Genomic DNA, 10,986 nt, shown 5'->3' on the forward strand with positions numbered 1-10,986 from the left:
TGTTTAGTGTTTAAATCTAATCTTCATGTTTGATGGCGGTGGGAGTGAGGCAGATTTTTTAAAAATAATGTTTGAAATTCATTGCTCTGGAACCCATGAAAGTAATGTTCGATTCAAATAATAGATGACTTAGGAAAAGAGGGTAGTATAAAGGAAAAGATTTTACCCCGAGCCCGGAGAGAACTGAATTCTAGTTCTGGCTCTGCCGCTGATTTCCCGTGTGACCTTTTGTTGACCTTTGGGTCACCTCAGTCTGGAAAATTGAGGGGGTGTGACCAAATGGCTTCTGAAGTCTCTTGCAGCACTGATAGTCTGTGACCCTCACTGACAAGAAGGTCCGAAGAAAAAAATGGGCTTTGCACCAAGGCTGAAACACGTCGGATTTGACTGACAGTTGAACAGAGTATGGCTTGTGACCGAGACAGGCATGCTAAGAAGGAGTGACATGTGAAAAGCCTTCCCGGGGAGCGGGTGGGCACTGCCTGAGGTCAGCTCGGCTTCTCCAGGAGATGGAAGTTTCTCTGTTCTTATGATCTTCAGGGTATTTGGGGGAGGGTAAGGTGCTCTGCAGTCTGCATTCAGTGGCTCCGCCATTTAATTGACGAATGACTGTGTTGTCAATAATATTTTTTGCAGTGGAAGATTTAAGGATTGTTTTAGTAAATCTGAGCGGTAAGCTGCTGGAATGAGTGGGGGTTTTATGCGCGTAAAAATAACGTTAAAGATTGGAATCTAACTTGACTTTATATCTAGAAAAAGTTACCTAGTGTCAGTGGAGCCCCCACTTCATGTACTTTAAAATTGATGTCTCTTCTAGGCTTTAAAGTGGAGTTTGCTTTTTACCAAGGAAATTTAAGAAAATTGAATTTGATTTCTGGTTTAACAGGTATTACTTGATTTTCCCCAACCCCAAGACCTTATCTGCCATTTGGCAAAGCTCAGATACATTATAAAGCAATTTCTTCTGTAGCCTAGATGTCCTTAGGCTTTGTAGATATTGCCAAATATCAAACGGTAACTTTGGATGATTATTTTTCCTGCTTTTTCAAGTTTACAGAAGTTTCCAGAGTCTCCCAAGCACCTAGGATATGCCAGCCTCCTTGGCTGGGCAAAAGGGAGGGGGGTTGGGATGGAGACAAGCCGGCACTTGCGATAACTAGTAGGGAAAAGAAGGCACAGACATGGTAATGATATTTACTAGGACCTAGACCAAGAGGCCAGATAAGTGTTAGGGTAATTCAGAGGCTGGAAAGGTGGCATCCAACTCGGAGGACTGGGGAAGTTTCCAAGAAAGGAAAGTATTTGAGTCACACATGCAAATATGAGCAGAGTTTAGAAACAGGAATGGAGAAAGGAGGAGGGAGCATGATGAGCAGAGGTCAGGTCAGAGGTGGGGGACTGCTGAGGACATTGAGATTCAAGTAGGCAAGTTTGACGAGAATGAGAAAGACTAGAGGAATGGCAGGTGAGACTGGGGCAGTGACTTGGGACCTTGTCCTTCAGGGCCCGAAGGGCAAACCTTTCTTGTGCCCTCACTTTGTAGAGTGTTAGTTTGACCTACACGTGGCCAGCGCAGATGTCTAGGGAATTGGCAAGCCAAGTCTTCATTTCTATTTTGTTTTTCTTTTAAAATTAGGTTTACCAAAAACCTTTGACATTCTGACCTCTGGGACAGCCTTGAGGCTCAGCTGTTCCTCACTAAAGACTATTTTTAAATTCTTGAGAAGCAAGCTTTTTGGTGATGAGGTCACAGAGCAGACCATATTTCTGGAATTGTCTCCCACCTGAAGGAGACCTTCACTGCGTGGGTTTGCTTCCAGCTTTTGCAGTGAAGGAGTTACAAAGTGTGGGAGCTGTTGGGAGCTGTGATGGCCTGGATGCCTAGTCCTGACTGACTCCTGTGGAATCAGCAGATGTGTCCCTTCCACACATGTGCCTGCCCTGCAGCCAGAGCAACTGCTCTGTCCCTGTGATGTTGGAGTGTCACGACTGTGTTTGGAGCATTTGTCCTTTAAAAGGGTTGGAACCGTTGCTCATTGTAGAGATGAGGAAACAGGCACAGGAGAGGGTTGAGGGCTGGCCCAGGGTTTCTTGGTGAAGTAGTGAAAGACCCTGGCCTTGAAGCCACGCTGCCTTGTTTGCAACTTTGTGCTCTTGGCCTTTAGTTTGCTCCTGCTACAGGAATCCAGGCCCCTGAAGAGTGACCAACACTTTGGATGGAAATGCAGACCCTCCTGTGTAAGATGTTAGCCCCCCAACCTGCATCGCCCCCACCAGGACGCCTAACCAGTACACACGGGGTGGGGGGGGGCTAGTTAGCACAGAGCCAACCGTCTCCACTTCTGGCATTCCTACTTGAGCTACTCTACCTACCTGCAGAGAGACAGAGCCACAGAGGGGGGCCCAGCCCTAGACTGTGACCTTTCCTGTTCTCCCGCTCTGTCGGGCTGTGCTGACATCAATTTTAATGAGGCTGATGATACCGCTGTGTTGACAGTTTGAAAAGGGAGTCAAGTTACTCTGCAGGGAAACCACCAAGCCTGCAGCAGGCGTAGAAGTTCTCCCCAGAGCCATTCAGTCAGCATCCTAACTCTGACCAAGTATTTTATAACTTGTTCCAGAGGTGTTGGGAGGCAGATGGAGAAAAGAAAATGACCCTTAGAGTTACTGTTGACCCAGGCCAGGAGCGGGGGCGGAGAGCCCAGGGGGAATGGCGGGTGGTGTATGTTCACCACGGCACCTCCCCAGCCCTGGGGAAGCAGGAGTGGAGGCAGGGTGAGGAAGGCCTCGAACAGAATCCAGAGGGCAGCTCTAGCCCCAGCCTGGCCACTGGCTGGTGTTTGACCCTCCTGAGTCACTTCCCTTCTGTGAGCTCCAGTTCCTCAACTGAAAATACGGGGCCCAAGCCAAGTGAGCTGGCAGCTCCACTGTGGCCACAGGAACCTGAATGGGGTCCGCTCCAAGCTCTGACCAGAAGCAGGGGTGCTAGTAGTTAGTACTCGGGCTGTTACTTCCAGTCACCCCGGAGCCCTCCCAGGGAGGAGTAAGGGTTTGGGCTGATGGAAAATGCCAGAGCTGAGTTTGAGGCCAACAGGGTAGAAAGCAGTAGACCAATAGCAGGAGGCCAGTGAGGAGGCTGCTGGAGCTAGGGGGCCCAGGCCGGGTGAGGGCTGTGCCCCAGGGCTGACGGCCAGTGAGGTGCCTTCCAAAAACCGCATCAGGAATACGGGTAAATCGGTCTTGCCAGTCAGCCGCGTCAGCCTTCTGGGAAGCGGCCGGATGACTCCCATCAGCACGAGCAGGGTGTGTGTCTGCCACTAGGGGGCACTAACACGCCGAGTGGGAGGAAGGAAGCAGAGGGCCATTTATCACGGATTCTTTTTTAATCCTCAACCCCAGCAAAATAGTGCACTGTCATCCCCTTTTTACAGATGTGGGGACTGAAGGATTTAGAGGTGAAGTGCCTTACTGAAAGTCACACAGCCAGTAAACGGCCAGCCCGGCTGGGATTCCAGCCCAGCTCTGCCCAAACCTAAAGCTCCATAGGGCCCTCGGGCTCCTGGCTCCGTTCTAATGAGAAAGTTAGAGGACCTGTTTCTTCCTCCTCAGTCTGGAGCCAAGTAGACGCTGGCTAACAAGACCCTGCCGGTTCAGAGGTTCAGGACAAAGAGAATAGAGCTAAAGGTTTCAGAGCTGGAGCCATGAAAGGCTTCGGGGTGCAGGCAAACACCCCGTCATAAATCCTGACAACTACCACTCAGTGTCGGCGATCGTTGCACACAGCAGGAGGCAGCCCTGCCACAGGCCGCCTAGTGACCTCGCAAAGGAAGACACTTTGTTTCTCGGAACTCAGCTTTCCCATTCGTAAATTGGGAGTGCCCTGCCCACTGCTAAGCTGATGAGTGTGAAGGTGCTCATACCTTCAAGGGGTAATTTGTTGAGAAGCGCTGGGGACAGCCTACGGAGGCCAGGGGCCTCTGTCCCGGCAGAGCAGGCTGGCGTACACACAGCATGGTCCCGCACAGCTGTGCGCCTGGGAGGTGCTGCAGCAGCCGCGGGCAGGCGGGTGAGAGGCGAGCATCTGAGCAGCGTGGGTGGCCTGGGAGTGGGTGACAGGACTCTGGGGAAGCTTGAGAAGCCCGCAGGACCCCAGTCAGCCCCTGGGGATGGGAATTCCTGTCAGGCCCTTGGCTTTGTCCATTCCCAGTGACTGAGTCAGAGGCCCACCTTGTCCCTGATCTGCCCTTAGGTTCCCCTCCTGCTGGGACATCAGCTCATTGTGACCCTGCTTCTGTAGCCAGGCAGTACCCCCACAGCTACCTGTCTAGATCCTACCTATGACCACCCTGCCAAGCTCAGGCCTGACCAGCTCCAGTTTGGCCCATCCTGAGCCCCACTTCTGACTAAGGAAATGATGGTTCCAATGTATCCACAGCACGCTACAGTTTGCGTGGCTCTTTCACATCCATTATCTTGTACATAGGAGGCAGTGTGAGGATTCTGCCCCCCATCTTTCAAATGAGGGAATTGAGGCTCAAGGTGATTGTCACAGGGCCCCAAAGTGCAGAGTAAGGCCACCTTCTCTTCCTGCCTCGTGCTGTTCCCAGGGAGAAGGCCAAGGTGAGGGAGCTAACAGTGGACCACGGAACCAAGTCCACTGGACTTGGCAGAAGCTCATCTCAGAGGGTCCTTTACATGGACCCCCAGGGATTTCTGAAACCTAGAGCTCTCCACAATGCAGGTGCTTCAGCAGGTGGAAGATGGAAGGAAAAGGAAGAAACTAAGCGAGAAAATCCAAGTTCCCATATCATGGGCCACTCGAGACCCCTTACTATCCCCGCTGGGCCCGTCCTCCCTATGCTGCCCAAGGGATCTCCCTACAGCCTGGCTCTCCTCAGGCAACCCGGGCCCTTCCCGTGACTTCCCACACCAAGACCTGCTCCCAGCCTTCCTTTCCAGCGCTTGGTCCCCACAGGCCCTACCTGGCCATCTGCACGTTTCATTTTGTTCATGCTGCCTCCTCCTCTGTCTGAACACTCTTCCCCCAGCTGCACAAGCAAAACCCATCCCATCTTCAGGAACCAGCCCAAAGGCATTAGCCTCCCAGACAGCCTACGGCCAGGAGGCTGCCCTCCCCGGGTTCTTCGTTGGATGGCCTCGACGGCTCACAGCCCTGGGCCTGGCTGCTTTGCTCCCTGTCTTGCCTCCCATGCCAGAGAGTGAGAGCTCTGGGCCATGCATCTGATTCCTTTTGCTGTGCCTCGCACCCTGGTACTCGGTGCACAATTCCTCAATGACCAAGGGTGTTATTTTCCTAGGGTGGCCGTAACAAAGTGCCACAGACTGGGGGCCTTAAACAGCAGACAATTACTGTCTCAGTTGTGGAGGCTAGAAGTCCAGGATCAAAGTGTTGGCAGGGTTGGTTCCTCCTGAGGCCTGTGAGGGAAAAATCTGTTCCAGGCCTCTCTCCGTGGCTTGTAGATGGCCGCCTTCTCCGTGTCTCCTCACGTGGAACTTTCCTTGTGGGCATCTCGCTGTGTGCGCATTTCCCCTTTCCATAAGGACACTAGTCATGGATTAGGGCCCACCCTAATGACCTCATTTTAAGTAATTACCTCTGCAAGGACCCCATTTCCAAATAAGGTCACATTCATTCTAAGGTACTGGGTACTAAGACTTCAACATAGGCATTCTGAGGGGACACAATTCAATTCAAACAAGTGAACTGTGAAAACTCCTGGGCAGGAACGCAGTCGGGTGCTCAAATGCCCTCCTAGTTGGGTGTTTGGACAGACAAGCAATGTGATTGAAAGGAGGAGCTGGGCACTTGGGTGTGGAGAGCAGAGTCAATCCAGATTTGCCTCCTCTCAGTTTTGTGACCTTGTGTAAGTCAGTTATCACAAACTGTATTCCTCTTTCAAACCATGCTAATGCACATTCATCATCTCATCCCCTTCAAACTCCACCAGAAAAGTTATTTTATCTTGAGGAGCAGAAGGCTAAAATGGCAGCAGATGGGGCCAGCCCGGTGGTGCAGTGGTTAAGTTTGCACATTCCACTTCTCGGCGCCCCAGGGTTCGCCGGTTTAGATCCCGGGTGCGGACATGGCACCGCTTGGCAAAAGCCATGCTGTGGCAGGCATCCCGCATATAAAGTAGAGGAAGATGGGCATGGATGTTAGCTCAGGGCCAGTCTTCCTCAGCAAAAAGAGGAGGACTGGCAGTAGTTAGCTCAGGGCTAATCTTCCTCAAAAAAAAAAAAATGGCAGCGATGATATGAATCAATACAAGCAAGTCTGGGGTCCCAGAAACCAGAGCCCACAAATCTGGAGCTGACAAAATTGTATCTCCAGACAGCCATGGAAACTTCAACACACCGTGAAGTCCAGGCTCCCTGGCTAGATGAAACCAGAGCTCATGTGGTCGAATCCCTCTGCCGATGCTGGAACCCCCTCGGCAACGTCCCTCCCTGACTTTTGTTGGATACCTCGGTCACAGGGAGCTCATTCTTTATGAGACAATGTATTCCATGTCAGAAAAACAGAAAGTTCTTTCTAGACTAGTAAGGCAGCTTTAACTTTATTTTTGATTATCATGGGTGTTAATTTGATAAACAATCTTTTTAAAAAGCTCTCATTTATCCAATTTCCTGTAACACTCTTGGGTATGATTTTGCCCCATGGAGCCACAGGTGGGAAAAGCATCTAATTCAGCTTTTTAAATGGAGACCTGCAAATATTGGACGAGATCCATCATGGCTCCCCCAGCTCCCAACCTCTCTTCTCCACAATTAATCTCAGTTGAATATTCTCGGAAGTTTCAACTACTGAATACTCATGTGACAAGGTTCCAATGTCAGGTTCATCCATGTTGTAGTGTGCATCAGTACTTCGTTCCTTTTTCCTTCCAAGTAATACTCCATTGTATGGCTATATTACATTTTATGTATCCACTCATCAGTTGATGGACATTTGGGTTGCTTCCATTTTTTGGCTATTATGAATCATATTGCTATGAACATTTGTGTACAACTTTTTGTGTGGACATGTGTTTTCATTTCTCTTGGATATATGAGGAGTGGTCATATGGGAACTCTATGTTTAACCTTGTGAAGACCTGCCAGACTGTTTTCCAAAGCGACTAGCACCATTTTACATTTCCTTCGGCAGTGGGTGAGGGTTCCAGTCTCTGCACATCCTTGTTATTATCTGTCTTTCCGACTCTACACATCCTAGTGAGTGTGAGGTTGAATCTCAGTGTGGTTTTGATTTGCATTTTCCTGAGAGCATCTTTTTCATGTGCTTATTGGTCAGAAAATTCTCTTTGACACATCTCTGGGACAATGCGGTTGGCCTCGGGCTGCCAGTATCACCTGGCTGAGACAGGTTGCTGTGGGGCGTTCTGGTGTCCTGGGGCTGTTCTTGGAGGAGGCTGTGAGCTGAGCAGGCAAACAGGGGGAGCAGTCAGACTGGGCTGCTGCCGAATGGGAGTGGCCCATGAGGACACAGATCTGTGAAAGGACCAGTCCCAGGGACAGTGTGAGGGGAGAAGAGTGAAAGTTGTTAAAGCTGTGGGGACTCTTGGAAGTTACGGGTGAGAAGAGGAGGTAGGGACACATCATAGACTCACTGCCCTGACTGGGGTGTGGGGAGGGGCAGGACCTGCCAGACCGGGTGGGGTGGGGTGGGGTGGCGAGTAGGGAGGAGATGAGGCTGGTGCAGGCACAGACGGTGAGGATGAGGTCTGAGGGTGGGGAAGCTCCCACAGGCCACAGGCAGTGGAAACCAGCCAGGGAGCTGGAGCCGGGGAATGAGACTCCTGGCTAAGGGTCTGGCAGGGCAAGACCCTGGGTGGCAGGTCTGGGCTGTTAGGGGGTCTCACACCTCTTCTCATGTGGTCCTCACTACTGCCCCCTGGTGGTGGTTGTCCCTATTTGGAAGGAGTTAAGTTCTGCAGCAGGAAGGGACAGACCTGGGAGTGGAACCCAGGCGGACTGAATCTCAAACCCTCTGCTTTTCTCAGGACACTATACTGTTCCAGCATCCTGTGGGGACTCAGCACAGAAGAGATTATTATCGTTTGGAAGGAATTGGGGGTGGGAGGTCTCAGCTTAAATGTTGACTCTTCAAAAAGACTCTTCCTGTGGATGTCCCACATGGCCCCAGGAGGTGATGGTGGGCTTGTCCTTTCAGGGACAGTAGAAGAGAGAGACGAGGAACGAGGCTGAGGGAGCAGGAAGTAGGTGTGGGTGAGGCGGGACGTACAAGGGTGCCTGTAAATGGAACAACTGAGAACCTCGGGGGATCAGACTTTTGCCACTTGACACCAGGGCAGGGCCTTGGCAGCTGGCCTTGGGTAGCTTGGGTGGATCAGCACTTCACTTCTTCCTCAGAGGAACTTTCCAGAAACAGTCATGTTTACCTAAGAGGCTGAACATGGTCTGAGAAGTAAACATATGAAGTCAGTTATGTCATCTTTCCTTTTCTGCACTTGGCCATCCAGAAAATGTTTCCTGGCACCTACTGAGTTTAAGAAGTCCTGTGTTCAGGGCTGGGGATACAGCAGGAAACAGTCCCGGCCCTGCTCAGCGAGCTCTGGGCCCTGAAGGACACACTTATAATGCAGCGCGCTAAGCGAGTTAGGGCAGAGGGTGGTCTGTCTTGCTCACCGGGGGATCCCTAGGGGTTTGCCTGGGTTAGTGCTGAGGAGGGGCTCCAGATGGTTCTTGACACAAAGGAGCTCACAGTCTGGAGGGAACAACAGACAAGAGGCAATTACCATAAAGGGTAATAAGTGGGCGAGGAAGAGGGTCCTATGGGAGCCCAGAGATGGTGGTTGGGAGATCAGAGAAGGCTCTGAGAGGAAGAGACTTTTCACTGACTGACCTGCAGAAGGTGTGAGGCATAGCTCCCTGTGGTGGAGGGAGAGGAGTAGGGAGCGTGCAGGCTCAGGAAGCAACCTGTGCCAAGGCCTGGGGGTGCGAGAACACCACCCTCTAAGGGCACTCAAAATAGTTCAGTGTAGCTGGAGCACAGAGTGGCAAAAACTTAGGGCAGGAGTCCTAGGTGGAGGTCGCTTTGCAGGAGCCAGCCTCAGGAGGGGCTTAGCACAGTCGGGCGGCCAAAGGGGCCCCTGACCCCAGGGCCTCAGTTCTGGGAACTGGGTCGCCATCGTCTAACTTGATCCCCATGACCCAGCACTCTGGGACTCCCAAACTAAGTTCTTCCTTGCCCTCTCCTGCCAATCACAGAAAAGAAAATCCCTCATTGGTTTTAATTTGTTTTTAACAACCTTCCACGTGCTCTCGTCCATTTTGACAGACTGAACATGGATTCATTATTCAAGCAGAAAAAGCAACAGAAAGCACCAGAAACTGGCTTTAAAAACAAGGGCAAGAGTGGAGTGAAAACTGCCTCCTCTCCTCCTTACTAGAGTAAGGCAAAGCGCTACTTGAACTTACTGAAAGCTTTCGTTGAATCACGAATAATATCCACCTAACTTGCTTTTTTGTGATGATTGTATTTTTAAAAGTGGTTTCTGCTTTTGTCCCTTTAAACTTCATTTCCACTTATTCACAAATTATGCAAAACCATACCGGTCTTCTTTAACCCACAGCGTCTGCGTTCCTTCAGTGTTGGATTGGATGTTCTCTGTGCTCAGGGTCTGGTGCTCAGCCTCCCCCGGTGTGAGAGGCCACGTAACCCGAGACACAGAGCCCGTGCCATCTAGTCCAGCGCACCCACAGTGCGTAGACAGAGCGCCCTGCTGCAGTCTGCTCCTTCTCTTTGGTTGCCTCCTCCTGGCCTCCGACATGCACTTCTTCAGAACCCTCAACTCCAGGACCCCATCCAGCCTGGGGTCCATTTTCCATCTGCTTTTAATAATTGAACTTTTCCAAGAAAAGGTCTATTTTCACTCCTGTTTCCTCACTTTCCCTTAGCCACCAAATGTGCTGTCTCCTGATCCCCAAGTCCTTGCTCATTCTCCTGGACTGCTCTGGGCCTTTGACCCTGTGGGTCTCCCTTCCTCAGGACACAATGTCACCTGCTTTCGGTCCCTTTCTCCATTCCTCCCAGAGCAGCTGCCAAGCCTCATTCCTCCACACTGCTCATCCCTCTGCACACTCTTTCCCTCAGTCTAACCTGTCTTCTTTCTTTTCCTCACAAAAGACTCCCAGATCTCTCTCCAGCCCAGACCGCTACTCTGAGCTTCAGACCTGCCTTTCCTCCTGCCCGGTGGACAGTTTCACCCGCATATTTACGCCAAAGTGTCCAAAACCTACCCTTTTCATCTTCCACCCAGACATGCCGCCTCCTCTCCTTTCTGTTACTGTTGCTACTTTGCTCATCAGTTCCGGTAAGTCAAGCTGGGAATCAGGGTTATTTTTTCCTCCAAACTGGCTCTTATTCTTCAACTTTGTCTGCAACCCAACATAGCATAATGCAGGAGCCCTAGGCTGGGAAGCAGCCCAGGGACCAAGCCCCAGCTCGGCGCCGGCTTCCTGGACGGCTTTGGACAAGTCAGGGGAACTTTTTGCACCTGCTGCCACTTGTACACTAGAAACGGACACCACTTACTGAAAGCTTACTACAGGCCAAGGACTGTGATCAGGGTTTTCTCTACATCATCTCACAAGCCTTATGAGGTGGGTTCTATATAATTTTCCCGTTTCAGGGAGAGAGGAAAATAACATTCAGAAAGACTTACGTATTCATGATCAAGAGCCGGTCAGCGGCAGGGGCGAGGCTCGCACCAGCTCTGTAATTCCTACTCCAGAGTATGTCGTCTCCATTAGAGCGTAGGGCGCGCTCTCCCCACGCCCTTGGGAGTTGGACCTACACTGAGCGCTGCAAGGGCAGCCTCCAGCCTCCTTCGGGGCAAGTCTGCGCACCGACCCCAGCACGGGCGGACCCCACCCTCGGCTGACCGCCGCAGGCGCGCGGGGCTTCCTCGTGCTGCCGCCCCGCCCCTCTCGCGGCGTCCCCGC

At 51.5% G+C, this 10,986-nt stretch overlaps 1 long non-coding RNA gene across 1 annotated transcript; it reads right to left on the reverse strand.

Moving 5' to 3' along the window:
- Positions 1–6,547: 6,547 nt before the first annotated feature.
- LOC138920716 (uncharacterized) lies at positions 6,548–10,969 on the reverse strand. The gene is made up of 2 exons (XR_011432411.1): positions 10,707–10,969; positions 6,548–8,746 (listed from the first exon to the last, which is right to left on the reverse strand). It is a non-coding gene; the product is annotated as an uncharacterized lncRNA (long non-coding RNA).
- Positions 10,970–10,986: the final 17 nt, after the last annotated feature.

The sequence above is a fragment of the Equus caballus genome, chromosome 25 (genome assembly GCF_041296265.1).
Source record: "Equus caballus isolate H_3958 breed thoroughbred chromosome 25, TB-T2T, whole genome shotgun sequence".
Taxonomy (NCBI): Eukaryota; Metazoa; Chordata; class Mammalia; order Perissodactyla; family Equidae; genus Equus; species Equus caballus.